Source organism: Sciurus vulgaris (genome assembly GCF_902686455.1).
Source record: "Sciurus vulgaris genome assembly, chromosome: 3".
NCBI classification, from domain to species: Eukaryota; Metazoa; Chordata; class Mammalia; order Rodentia; family Sciuridae; genus Sciurus; species Sciurus vulgaris.
The window spans coordinates 31,289,034-31,302,067 of record NC_136463.1 but is presented as its reverse complement, the minus strand read 5'-3'; positions in this window follow the sequence as shown (position 1 = coordinate 31,302,067).

Below are 13,034 nucleotides of genomic sequence, written 5' to 3'. Positions count from 1 at the left end.
AGGAGACCCAAATCTGTAAGAGTGATCTTGGTCTTTTACTTGTTTGCTTTTTATCTTAGAGTGAAAAGTGTATCAGTTCTGTGTTGTTGTTTTTTTTTTTTTCTTTGTTGCCTTTTTTTTTTTTTTTTTTTTGGAATACTTCATGATTGGGAAGTAGAGATCCGTTGGGAAGTGTTTTATGAACCTGTCACATTCTCATCATTATGCCAACATGTCACATTCTTTTCAGGAAGTTGGAAATATGCAGCAAGTTCCTCAGAACTATTTATACTCCTGTCAATAGTTCTAATAGAAAAAAAGCTCACACAAGGTTCTGGAGCTATGGCTCAGTGGTAGAGTGCTCGCCTAGCACATGTGAGACACTGGGTTTGATCTTCAGCACCACATAAAAATAAATAAATAAAATAAAGATATTGTGTCCATCTACAACTTGAAAAATATTTTTTTAAAAAAGCTCCCACAAATTGATCAAATGAGACCTCTAATATTTGAATGAAAGGATAGGCATAACCAAATCAGACAAGTCACTGAAGAAATAAAAGTGATAAATGTGGAATAGTGTAACAACTGCTTAAAAATCAAACTAATCCAGCCAGATGTGGTGGTGTGTTACTAATGCCAGAAACCTGGGAGGCTGAGGCAGGAGGATCATAAGTCAGAGGCCAGCCTCAGCAACTTAGCAAGGCCCTCTCTCAAAATAAAAAATTTTTAAAAAGGACTAAGGGCATAATTCAGTGGTAGAGCACCCTGGTTTCAATCTCTAGAACTACAAAAGACAAAAGCAAAAATCAAACTAGCCACAAAGTCAGGCAGTAGTATCAATATTCCTGGTAGCACGTTAACAAAGAAGTTAATATTCACAGGGATACAGTTAAATGGACACTTTCATGCACAACAGGTAGAAGTATAACCCAACAAAAAAAATTTGAAAAGCAATTGGTTACATGTGTAAAGAGTCTTAAAATATTCGTGAATTCTGACCCCATAGTTCTCCTTCTAACACCCTATGTTAAGAAATCAACCAGTGATTTAGAGGGGTTAAATTGTATGCAAATGTTAATGAATAATTTTGTATTAGAGTCTAGTTAATGACATACATGGCAACAAATTTAGAAATTAGGCCTATTGTTAATGCAATTTACTTTAAAATTCATCAAAATCAACTGTTGGTTCTACAGAGGAAGAATAGATGGATTTAAATGTGATCGACTAAGTATAACTAAATATTAATTTTAAATTGATATTGAATCTAGGTAGCAGGTATATTCTTATTTATTGAATTATTTTAATTTTTCTAAATATTCAAAAATCTTCAAAACAAAATGTTAGGATAAAACACCTAGCCAGAAGAGGATGTGGGGAAAAAGGAACACTCATACTTTGCTGGTTGGACTGGAAATTAGTGCAACCACTCTGGAAAGCAGTATGGAGATTCCTCAGAAAACCTGAAATAGAACCACCATTTGACCCAGTTATCCCACTCCTCGGCATATACCCAAAGGACTTAAAATCAGCATACTATAGTGACATGGACACATCAATTTATAGCAGCTTAATTCACAATAGCTAAGTTGTGGAACCAACCTAGGTGCCCTTCAACAGATGAATGGATAAAGAAAATGTGATATATGTACACAATGGCATATTACTCAGCCATAAAGAAGAATGAAATTATGTCATTTGCCAGTAAATGGATGGAACTGAAGACTATCATGCTAAGTGAAATAGCGAATCTCCCAAAACCAAAGGCTGAATATTCTTTCTAATACGCAGAGGCTTACGTACAATAAGGGGACAAGGAGGGAAGAATAGAATTTCATTGAATTAGACAAAAGGGAATGAAGGGGAGGGAGATGGGTTGGTAACAGGAAAGACAGTAGAATGAATTAGATATAAATTTCCTGTGTTCATATATGAGTACATGACCAGTGTAACTCCACATCATGTACAACCAGAGGAATGATGTTATATTTCATGTATGTATAATATGTCAAAATACATTCTACTGTTATGTACAACTAAAAAGAACAAATAAAAAAATACCTAGCCAGAAAATAAAAATAATAATAATAGAATGATAGAAAATTATCTAATTTATCATTTAAGTTATTTATAATACATACAAATGATAGATTACTGGACATTTATTCAAATCATTTGTTTTTAAATTTTTTGACACAAGAGGTTTTAAAAATTATTATTTAAAAAATGATTTATGGTTGTTTTTTTGTCAGTACCCATCTTAATTTGTAACTTTTCAGTTGAATGTTTAAAAGTCTAAGTGATCAATTTCCATGTTTCCAACAGTTTTAAAGGAGCAACTTAGAAGCAGGTTTTGTTCTTTGAGAGATTTGGGTTCCAATCCAAGCTCTGTTATTCTGTGATCATACTTCAAACTTAAATTTTTTAATCTGTGTAATGGTTGAATTGTCAACTTGATTGGATTAAGAGATGCCAATGATTAAGAGGCTTCTGGGTGTATCAGTGACACCTTGTGTCTAGGAATGATTGGCATGTGGGATCGTGAACTGGAGACCCTCCCTAAGTGTGGGCAGCACCACCCAATAGGATGGTGGCTTGGATGGAATAAATTGGAAGAATAAGGAAGCAGATGCAGATGCAAGCTCGACTTTTCTTGACTAGGTTCTTGATTGCTGCTTCAATCCTCTGAGGATGTCGGACTCTCGCTTCTTCACTCTTCCAAAATGGACTCTGCCAGTAATTCTCCAAGTAGTTTCCAGAAGCCTTGGTCTCTGACTAGGGTAGCTCTGTTGATCCCTCTTGTTCTGGGACTTCTGTCTCTTGGACTGTGCAGCTGCTGGTTCTTCTAGCTCTCAGCTGCAGATGGTCATTGTGGACTATCCAGCTTCTGGTCATGTAAGCCAATCTAGTAAATCCCCTTTTTATACTCATACTTCCTGTTGATTCTGTTCCTAATACAATCAGTAACAATGGGGAAAATGCTTTAAAAAGTGAAATAAGGTTATCTGAGAAAGTAGGTGCAATGTTAAAATAAATGAGTAAATTAATTGAAACCTAGAGTCCTTATACCTATTATATTCTGGGCTTTAACAAGTGGCAAATAAGTTTATTCTGGGGAAAAGAAGAGATATGTGAGTGAAGCTGTCCATGGGAAGGATACATATGTGCTCAGAGAATTAGAGGGAAGATTAATTATGCAGAGGGAGGCTCACAGTTCCCAATTAAATGTCAAGTATTCTGTGTTACTAGAGCAAGGGTCATATTTTACTGGCTTCTGCATCCCTCTCCACTCTAAGTCTATAATAATTCCTTTTTGTAGATTCAAGCCTACTCCAATATCAACAAGTTTCACCTGAGGCAAAAGGAATTAGCCAGCTCTAATCACATCCGCCTTGGTACAATTTCTTCTGGTTATTGATGCATAAGCCTGAGATTGAGCTTTTATCTTTGCTTTTTTTTTTCCAAATCATTTTTTTTTCTGTAAATATAAACAACTGGACTTTAAAGATGCCCCTAATAACCAAGTCCTGCCTCTGAGCCTTTATCCAAGAGCTATATCTGCTATTTTTTGATGAAACACCCTAATTCTGCTCATCTGTTTGGACCTGACGATGTTTTCTGTGTTGGGTTCTCTCTTGCTCTGTACTGTCCACTTGTAGGACCGCTGGTTCATGGAACCAACTTTTGATCTGAATTGAGACAGTAGAGCCTACTAAACTGTGTCAACAAGAACAAACCTCTTGTGTTAATTTACATCTGAGTTCTGAGAACACATTTTTATGGAGTTTCCTTTGCAATTCAGGATCTCAGAATATAGAGATGACCATTGTGGAGAAACCTTGATGTCTACCCCTTAGTACTCATAGTGAAAGTGCCATAACTGCTTGGTAGATGTTAAGTGGGAAAAGGGAAGTGTGTGTGTTTATGTAGGCAATACTGATCATGACTAGTCAATGGGAGAATGGGAGCTTGGGCAAGCTGGTTGGTGCGGACCTGATGTGCAAAATCTTGTTTTCCATGTGAAACTGGAAGACCTTCCTTCCCAGACTGCCACAGAGGCACTTCCTGAAGTCAGCTTGTGAGCCCAGTGCTGGTAAATGGCATTTAGGATAGCTGGCATGTTCCTGAGGGGACTGATAGCTTGGGAGAGCAGTGGTAGAAGCAAATTGCTTCTCAATTTTATGCAACACTGACTCATCAACCCAGAGGATGCATTTCATTTCATTATGTGTGACTTTGCAGAAGATTCATCTGCACAGCTCATTGGGGACAAAATCTGTCCATCAAAGTAATACTCTCACTGGTTTTCTTTCTTTCTTCTTTAAATATTTCCTTCTTTTATCATAAAGAAAATTAAAGGCAAAGAGTGAAAAAGTACAATTAAAAATATTGGTAAGAATTACTAAAAATAGGAGGAAGCTGATAAGAAAGTTGTTGGAGTTCTGTTTTGGAGACAGTGGCCCATGGCACTCATCACTCCCTTGCCCTGGGATTGGACTCAAGGATTGGAAAGTGAAGAGCTTCCCTGTTCTTGTTCCTTCCATTACTCCCTGGTGATGCCTATTGAGGAAGGGTGTTTTTCAGATACCTTCCTACCATTTTAAACTACCAGCATTCTAAATTCCATGTCAGTCTGGCCTTATCACCCAGAGATTGAGCACCAGACTTTGAGATGGTTCTCAGAGTATCCTCTTTTCATCATTGATCCAAGAAGCCAAGGATGAATGTATCCCTGGCCACTCATGGACTAGAGGAGAAGGTTTTGCAAACTACTAAAAAGAAATTTTGAGAAGACTGTAGAGAATTATGGTTTCCAACATTTTCTTAGCTTTGGAGTCCCTTGTTAAAACTAAAGTTTACAAGAGCTTGGTGGAAATGGATGGAAACTCAATATGTCACTATAATTTGGACCCTTCAAGTAGATCCTTGGGCCAATATCTTAAAGTCGTTTGATTTTCAATATGATCCATGCTTATTATAGAAAGTTTGGATATTTATAAAAAAGAAGAAAATCAATCGAATAGTGAAAACTAGCTTCATCAATTCATGCAGATGTATGTCTCTTTTCAAAGTTTTGAAAGTACTTTAAAGGGCCTGTCATAATTTTATATCTCTTATTTGGAATTGGAATATTTAAAATATGGTATGAATACTTTCAAGATACTGTATTTAAAGCTATATCATGTGATTCTGCTCTTTCCCTAGTTTTATATTTCTTCAATTTTTGTCTATTATAAATAATAGTATAGAAGTCTTTGTATATGTCTTAATGATAGTTCACAAAGTGGAAAAAAATCTGTGGTTTAATTGAAACGTTATATGTAAAAGAAAGAGTAACTGAGACCCATGTGTACCTGTCTACCCAGTGGTTCCATGGAAGGACCTGGGCGGAATGGTCACAGTCCTGATTTGCTTGATGGAGCAGCAGAAATTAAAGTGAGATAGTTGAACAGGAAGAAGTATCCCAGCATCTCTGCTTGCTTCCTTGCCCTTTCCTTTGCTTTTCCACAGGGAGGGTCTTTTGTAAATCAGGTTGTTTATTGCAGAAATGAGCAAATCTTCTCTGTGAATGGCCAGAAAGTAAATAGCCTTTGCAGGCCAGATAGTCTTGGTGGCAACTATCCAACTCTGCCATTGTGGAGTGAAAGTGGCCATAGACAGTGTGTAACCAAATGGGCATGGCTATGTTGCAATAAAACTTTATTGATAAGAAAAAAAGACACTGGGTTGGATTTGACTTTTGAACTGGATTAGTTAGGTTAAGTGGTTAGGCAGGATCTCTGTTTTTTAAAGGATTGTCCACACTGACTTGATATTCTTCAACTCTATTGAGTTTTTCAGTCTTTTTTTTTTTTTTTTTTTTTTTTTAGGTTATTCAATCTTGAAATTAATCAGTTTAACTAATAGGTTTAGCTTAGCTTCTTCCTTCTTCTTCCTCCATCCCAATTTGATTATTGCTCTGGGCCAGGTGGTGAAAGTTAAAAGTTGAAGCTAGGTTTGCATGTGAGAAGCAGGTGACCACACATAGGCCTTGAATCTAATCTCTGTGTTAAAGCTTTAAATTACTGCCATTTGTCTTTAAGAGTATTGGGCAGGGCTCAGCAAACAGAGGGATTTTATAATGCTCCATTATAATTTTATCTGTATTAAGCACCTTTGGAGATCTTACTTGGTAAGAGGGTAATAAGGCTTGATTTGGGAATTCTTGGGTCCTGTGTTAAATACCATTTAAAAATTCACTGTGTAGTTGTTGTTGTTGTTGTTATTGTTCTTCTTCTTCTTCTTTTTCTTTTAAGAAACAACACGTTTTCTGAATGTGCAGTCAATATGATGTTTTGACACGGACTATATTTTTCTCCCTAGATTAACTTAAAAAAAAAAAAAAGAAAAAGTAAAAAAAGAATGTCCCTTAAGTGTCCATCTGCATGTGACTATTGTTCAGAGGATAGCACTGAGACATGGCAGGAGGTCAGATGGATTAATACGACTGTAAATGAAGCAGGGGCTTTTGGCCTATCCTGTGGGATCCTCTGAGAAGAAACCTAATGAAAAATAGATTAGATTTTTACCAAGAGGAGCTTTAGGTGTCCAAATGCTTAAATCATACCATTTCCTATCTTCATTCCAATTACTCTCATAAGAATTGATTCACATTATGGGTTATTTCTTTTTTTCTTTTGGTCTTCTTAACAATTTTGCCAAAAAAAGACCAAGGAGTGTATTATCTACATGGCATGGAGAACCACTGGCCCCTGCAGTCATGAGGTTTCTCTTCCCGCTAGGTAATTTGTTTGTGGAGGTGCCTTATAAAAACTCATGTTCTCAGCTGGGAAAAGCAGGGTATGGGATGGTAGGGAATAGAGTCTGTTTAAAGGAGCAGGGTCACAGTAGATCTGGAGGTATAAGTTGCACATCTGAAAGGATATAGGTGGTGCTTTAGAAAGGTTTTTAGCTGCTGTGACCAAAAAACATGAAAAAAAAAAAACAACAACAATTTTAGAGATGGAAAAGTTTATTTGGGGGCTCATGGTTTCAGAGGTCTCAGTCCATAGATGGATGACTACATTCCTTAGGGCTCAAGGTGAGGCAGAACATCATGGCCGAAGAGCATGGTGGGGAATGCAGTTAGTACATTGCCAGGAAGAAGAACGAGAGGTCTGCCCCACAAGGATCAAATATAAACCCTAATGGCACAATCCCAGGGACCCATCTCGGCTGGTCACAGCCTATCTGTCTTCAGTTACCATGTGCTTAATCCCTATTAGGGGATTAATGCACAGATTAGGTTAAAACTCTCATAACCTAATCATTTCACCCATTGCATTGCCTCACGCATGAGCTTTTGGGGGAGACCTAATATCTAAACTATAACAGGTGGTTTGCTGGAGAAGCATTTAAAAAAGAAATAGAATAACTGATAGTGATAGCTAATGTGACAAAAAGCAAATGGGGAAAGGATTGTGTCAATAACAGTCTAAGATCTTAAGATACATTTATATCAAGTTGTTGGAATGATGCAGCCTCTAAGGGTAATGCATTATATAGAAGAGGATGGAGCAAAAAATCTCAGTAATAACCAAAATGTGGGCCTGTTCTTAGGTCTTTGACTTACAGATTATTGTTTTTTTTTTTTTTTTCTTTCACTCACAATTTCCTACCTGAAGGAGCAAATGATGGTTGGACCTGTTACCATTCAGACTTGAACTTTGCATTACTTTTCCTATCACCAGGATGGGACAGCATTTCATTAGGTGTGTTCTGAAGAGTCTAGTCTTCAAATATGATCCATGGGCAAATGCTTTGCTGGTTAAAAGCATCTGGGAAATACTGCTCACCACTTTCCACTCTTGGATAACTATATCAGTATGCCAAAGACCCTGGGACACCTCACATTCAAGAGCCTATTTGATCTTGTTCAACCCATAGTGCTTAAAAACTATGTTTCCCTGGATCACTGTTTTTGGATGCATACTAATAAGACAGCATAGAACAAAATTTGGGAACACTGATTTGTGTGAAGCTGTTTACATACTCTTTATCCATTAATCCAATTAAGGGTTCTTATTTTGGCCCTGATTAATATTCTAATACTGTTCCAGCAAGGAAAGCAACCTTACAATATTAGCTGAGATTGTGTCATGTGACTTTGGTCTTTATTTTATAAACATTTTGTTTCCTTTCAGTCTCATTAGGGTCCCATATGTAGATATTATTCTCCTTGATTTACACAAGAAACCAGAGACTCTGAGACACTAGAGAATGTATAAATAATATTTCTGTATAAGTTAGTTGTGCAAAAGAGACAACCAACCTCCATGAACTAGACTGTGGAAGACAAGCACGTAATCATTTCTTGGAATGTGAAATTTCCAATGTTAAGGAAAATCCCAAGTGAACCAGGATGGGATGGTCATTTTACATTTCTTCCTCATACCCTCTAAAATAAGTACAGATGAATCATCTGCCTCTATTCTGCTGAAACTACATAGGACCTCAGAATCTTTCCTGGTACAGTGTTTACAGGCAGACCCTGCCAATCACTGGACTGGCTGTGTGTGTGTGGTAGAGGGTTATTTTTCATCTCTACCCTATATTATACAGGCTCATATGAAATCTTTCATATTCTAAGCAGACTGATTTCTGGGAGGGGGCTCCCCTTAGAGATTCTGCCTTATATTCCAGACTTTAAGCTGTAGCGGAAACAGCTGACATTCAGTGATTTTTATTTCCCTTCAGGCTGTCTCTCATTTGTAATCCAAATCCATTCTTCCCGATTCCTCAAGCCACTAAATCAGGACTACTCTTGTTCTTGCATTTTGTTAGCCTCAGCCCTAGGAGTTCAGGACACGTTTAAAATAAGTGATTTATTTACTTAATATGGATGAAGGAGATGCTACCAATTTGTACACAGGAGCAATTTATCGAACTTTCTTTTATAAAGTAGAAATATATTTTTCCTCCTTTGTCAACATAAAAATGTAATAATATCATAGATTAAAATGAATATTAAAATGTGCAGGATTTCGCCTACCAATGAAGTTCTTCAGATCTCTGCTTAAATACTACCCTAACATTTTCTGGCTTGCTGTGTCTCTGGTGGTGCCCACCTGTGCCTCTCTGTGCACCTACTCACCATGCTTCCAAAAATTGAGGAAACCAAGGATTTTCTGCTCACAGCCAGATGAAAGGATGCCAAATCTGTCAAGATAAAGAAAAGCAAGGATAATGTGAAGTTTAAAGTGTGAGGCAGCAGATACTGGTTTCCCTTGATCATCACAGAGAAGGAGAAGACAGAGAAATTGAAGCAGTCCCTGTTCCTGGGTTTGGCAGTGAAGGAATGAAATGAACCAGATGGGGTGATTTGAACTGCATTAAAAATGAGAGAGAGAGAGAGAGAGAGAGAGAGAGAAATATTTTCTGCTATTCCAAGTTAAACACGGCCCCAATCTTCCAGTTCTCTACAAGTTTTAAGGAAGCTTTTAAAGTAGAACATGTGTAAAGTATACAGATCTTAAGTGTACAGCTTGAGGCATTTCATGACGTGAGCACCTCCTTGTACTCACTATTCAGATTAAGAAACAGAATATTGGCAACACCTTGGAAATCCCCGGATGCTCTGTCTCAGCCTCTGTCCCCTTTCCAATTTAACTGCTTCCCTATTTTAATTCCTGTAAAAGGAATCAAGTTGTCTGCTTTTCATCTTTATATAATTGCAATCTTTTGTGTCTGGCTTCTTTCATTTACATTGTTACAGACAGCTAGGTTGTTGTCGGTAGCAAGAGTTCATTCTTTCTCATTCCCATCTGCTAATTTTTTTTGCCTTAATAACACATTATAGTTGTGTATAATGGTTGGGCTCATTTTGACATGATCATATATGCGTGGAATTGAATTCACTCCGTTTCAGTCCCCCCCATCTTTCCCTCTTCTTCCTTCCTCTGTTCCCCTTCTTCTCCTCTATCGGTGTACCTTCCATTCATCTAGATATTTTGAATTGGAACTTTAGAGAGATACACATAAAGATGGCATTCACTGTGGTGTATTTATATAAGCACATAGCATAATTTTGTCTAATAATTCTACATTTCCTGCCCTTTCCTGTCCTTCCTCTCTCTCCCTCCATCTCCTCTACCTCTCATCTTCCCTCTGTCTTTGTGCCCTCTCTTTGCCCCCCTTACTTTGTTCTGGCTTCCACATGTGGGAGAGAACATTCAGCCCTTGATTTTCTGAGTCTGACTTATTCCACTTACCACGATGTTCTCCATTTCCATTCATTTACCATCAAATGCCATAATTTCGTACTTCCTAATGGCTGAGTAAAACTCTGTTGTGTATGCATACACCACACTTTATTGATCCATTCATCTGTTGATGGGAACATGGACTATCCCATATCTTGGCTATTCTGAGTTGCACTGCTATAAACATTGGTATGCCTGTATTACCATAGTAGGCTGATTTTAGTTCTTTTGGATAAATACCAAGGAGTGGGATAGCTGGGTCATATGTTGGTTCCATTTCTGATTTTTTGAGAAATCTCCATACTGCTTTTCGGAATGGTAGTACTGATTTTCAGTCCCACCAATGATGCATGAATGCACCTTTCCCCACACATCCTTGTCAGCATTTATTATTATTTATATTCTTAATTTTTGCCATTCTGGAGTGAGACGAAATCTTAGTGTAGTTTCGATTTGCATTTCCCTGATTGCTAGAGATATTGAACATTTTTTCATGTAGTTTTGGCCATTTATGTTTTTTCTTTTCAGAAATGTCTGTTTGATTCTTTTACCCTTTTATTGATTGGGTTATTTGTTGGGTTTTTCTTTTTTTTTTTTTTTTGGTGTTAAATTTTTTGAGTTCTTTATGTATTCTGACTTAATCTCCTGTCAGAGGAGTAGGTGACAGAGATTTTCTCCCATTCTGTAGGCTCTTTCTTCATACTCTTTATCATTTCATTTGCTGTGTAGAAACTTTAAAATTTGATGCTGTCCTGCTCATTGATATTTTTTTTAATTTCTTATACTTCTAGGGTCTTGTTAAGAAGGTCATTACTGCACCTATGTGTTGGAGTGTTGACTATGTTTTCTTCTAGTAGTTACAAAGTTTCTGGTCTAATTCCTAAGTCTTTACTTCACATTGATTTGATTTTTGTGTAGGGTGAGAGATGGGGATCTAGTTTCATTTTTCAATATATGGTTATCAGTGTTCCCGACACTATTTGTTATAAAGACTGTCTTTTTCTGCATCATATGTTTTTGGCATCTTTGACAAGTGTCAGATGACTGTAACTTTGTGAGTTTACCTCTTTGACTTCTATCCTGTTCCGTTGGTCTTCATGCCTATTTTGATGCCAATATTGTGTTGTTTTTGTTACTATAGCTCGGTAATAGAATTTGAGATTGGATATTGTGATGCCTCCAGTATCACTCTTTTGCTCAGGATTGTTTTGACTATTTGGGGTCTCTTATTCTTCCAAATGAATTTTAGGACTGTTGTTTTCTAGTTCTGTGGAGAATATTATTGGTATTTTGATGAGGATTTCATTGAATCTGTATAATGCTTTTGATAGTTATAGCCATTTTGACAATATTAATTCTGCCTACCCAACCTTCAATTCTTTTCTTCAGTGTTTTGTAATTTTCATTGTGGAGATCTTTAACCTCATTAGTTAGGTTTTTCTTTTCTTTCTTTCTTTTTTTTTTTTTTTTTTAGGTAATTGTGAATGGGATTGTTTTTCCGATTTCTATTGGAGTATAGGAAAGCAACTGATTTGTGAATATTGATCTTATATTCTGTTACTTTGCTGAATTTATCTGCTCTAGAAGTCTTCTGGTAGAGCTTTTTGAGTCTTCTAGATATAGGATCTTGTCATAAGCAAATAGATAATTTAACTTCTTTTCCTATTTGTATCTCTTTAATTTCCTTCTCTTGCCCAATTGCTCTGGTTAAAGTTTCAAGAACTATATTTAATAGGAATGGTGAGAATTGACAACCTTGTCTTATTCCTTATTTTAGAGGAAGCATTTTTAGTTTCTATCCTTTCAATATGATGACTTTTGGTTTATCATACATAGCCTTTACAATGTTGAGGTAACTTCCTCCTATCCATAGTTTCTCAAGTGTTCTTAACATGAATAGGTACTGCATTTCCTCAAAGGCCTTTTTACATCTATTGAAATAATCATATGATTTTTGTCCTTAATTCTATTTATATGTCAATCATGTATATTGATTTGCATATGTTGAACCAACCTTGCATTCCTGAGATGCAACCCTCTTAATCATGGTATACTAGCTTCTTGATGAGGTTTTGAATGTGGTTTGCTAGTATTTTATGAAGGATTTCTGCATTTGTGTCCATTAGGTTTCTGATTTTGTTATCAGGGTTATACTGGTTTTGTGGAACACCTGGGGGAGTGTTGCCTTCCTTCCAATTTCATGGAGTAATTTGAGGAAGACGGTACTCTTCTTTAAAGGTCTGGTAGTACTCAGCTGGGAATCCATCCATTCTTGGACTTTTCTTAGTTTGAAGAATTCTTATTGTTATTTCAATTTTACTGTTTGACTTTGGTCTGTTTAGGTTTTCTGTATCTTCCTGATTCAATTTAGGGAGGTCATATGTGTCTAGAAATTTGTCTGTGTCTTCTAGATTTTTCAATTTATTGGAGTATACATTTTTGAAATAATTTCTAATGTTCCTCTGAATTTTAGAAATGTCTGAGGTGATATTTTCATTTTCATCTCTGAGTTTGTTAATTTGGGTCTTCTCTGTCTTTCTTTGGGTTTGTTTGGCTGGGGATTTATCAATCTTGTTTATCTTTTTGAAGAAACAACTCTCTGTTGCATTGTTCCTGTGTATATTTTTTATTCTCAATTTCATTAATTTTAGCTCAGATCTTAATTATTTCCTGTCTTCTGAATAGTTTGTTCTTTTTTAAGGTCTGAGGTATAACATAAGATTATTTATTTGGAATCTTTTGTTTCTTTAATGTAGGCCCTTAATGCTATAAAATTTCCTCTTAGAACTGCTTTCAAACCAGGCATGGTGG